Source organism: Chrysochloris asiatica, unplaced genomic scaffold (genome assembly GCF_000296735.1).
Source record: "Chrysochloris asiatica unplaced genomic scaffold, ChrAsi1.0 scaffold00084, whole genome shotgun sequence".
Lineage (NCBI taxonomy): Eukaryota > Metazoa > Chordata > Mammalia > Afrosoricida > Chrysochloridae > Chrysochloris > Chrysochloris asiatica.
Window position 1 is genome coordinate 11,045,802 of NW_006408602.1, and position 1,944 is coordinate 11,047,745.

The following is a 1,944-nucleotide window of genomic DNA, read 5'->3' on the forward strand; positions in this document are numbered from 1 at the left end:
ATTTCTTCCTTTTGCATTAACTGCTTTATGTTCAAGAGCAAGGTTCTGAGTCTATTCTACATCAAGTTTCTCTCTGTTTTCATTCCTGTTTTTTTGGTGTGTTTTTTTCCCCAATTACTTTCTGCTTTCTTCATGTATAATGTCTTTGATGTTCTCTCACAACTCCCCTAGCACTGGGTGAATATGTCAAATCTATTCTTGAGATGATCTGTAAATCCAGATTTAGCTACCATTTTTATCTTTTCACTCCCTTTACAGTCACACTGTAAGGTATTGTCACGTAATGCTGCTTTTATTTCTTCTTGAACCCACTCAAATTTATCATGCTCATAAAGAAAAAATTTATTGTAATTTAGCTCTACTTTGTTGTTATTGCTAAGTGTTGCTGAGTTACTTCTAACTCATAGAGACCTGAAGCTTTAAATCTTTGCTGGAGCAGAAAGTTTAATCATTCTACCACGGAGCAGCTGGAGTGCTCGAACCATGGACCTTGTGCTTTGCAGTCCAGTGCTTTTCGTACTGAGCCACTATGCTTCTCTATCTTATGTATTTGTAAATATGTATCTCTCTCTCTCTCTCTCTTGCTTTCTCTATGTGTATGTGTTGTTAAGTGCCGTCAAGTAGGTTTTAACTCTTAGTGACCTTGTATGGGGTTTCTGAGGAGCTGCTAGTCAGCTTGAACCACCAACCCTGCAGTTCAAATCAACCTTGCAGCCCAGTGCATTAACCCACAACACCACACCAGGACTCATTTATATAATATATCTATATCTATATACACACACATATGGAGTTTTGAGTTCTGAAGTTCTGGTGTGGCACGACAGGATGATGCTGCACTGAACTGAAAGGTCGGTTTGTTGTTGTTAAGTGCTGTCAAGTCAGTTCAGACTCATAGTGACCCTGTCGCCCTGTATGGCATTTCCAAAGAGCAGTTGGTGGATTTGAACTGCCGATCTTGTGGTTTGCAATCCGGTACTGATCGTACCTGATCAGGCAAAAATAAGTATTAATTCAATCTGACATATGTATTGATCACTTTCTCCATGGCAATTAATAAATCAGCATTTTAATTCCATATTTAACAGTAAAGTGACTATGTATTGAGCATTCTTTTCATTTCAGATATTATAAATAGATCATCCTATTTTATTATCACTATTTTTAAAGATTAATGAGATAAGTACCTTCCAAGTGCTTAGCTAGTTTTGATCATGAAAGATTCCCTGCTGGCAAAATTATTCTTACTTGATTTGCTGATAAAGCTAAATTTGAAAAAAAAAAAAAAAAAAAGTTTCAAACCCAGTAAGCCTGACGTCCAGTCTGAGAAAAGTGCAAAGAACTCACCACGATAATGCCACCTTGCAAAATCTCATGGTAGACAGCCAACTGGCTTTCTCTTGGATCCAATGTGTTTTATTTTTAAAATCTAACACACAAGAAAACATATTAATATTCAGTTTATTCAGGTCACTAACATATTTAATTAGAGTATTTCAACAGTCTTTTTAATGCTCTTATTTCTATTCTTACCCTTCCCCAATGCATTTAGTAATAATATAAAATCACTGTAATTTGTATCCCTTCATTAAGTCTACTTGGAGTCCTGGTGTGGTGCTGTAAGATGAGCACTCGACCACAAGGTTGGCTTGAGCCACAAGGTCAGTAGTTCAAATTCACTAACAACTGCTTAGAAACCCTATACAGGGTCTCTATGAGTCAGGAGAGACTCAAGGGCACTTAACTTTGACAACAACAACAGTTATGTCTACTTAGCAACAACAATTAAGTCTACTGACAATTATATTGATGAATAAAAAAATCTTTGAAGACCTCTTTTTTAAAGATCTGTTTAAAAGTAGATCATATTATGTATTCATATTATTTACAATTACTAATAAATATAAACGTATATTTCAAAAAGGGGGTCTTAAGTTGAGATTT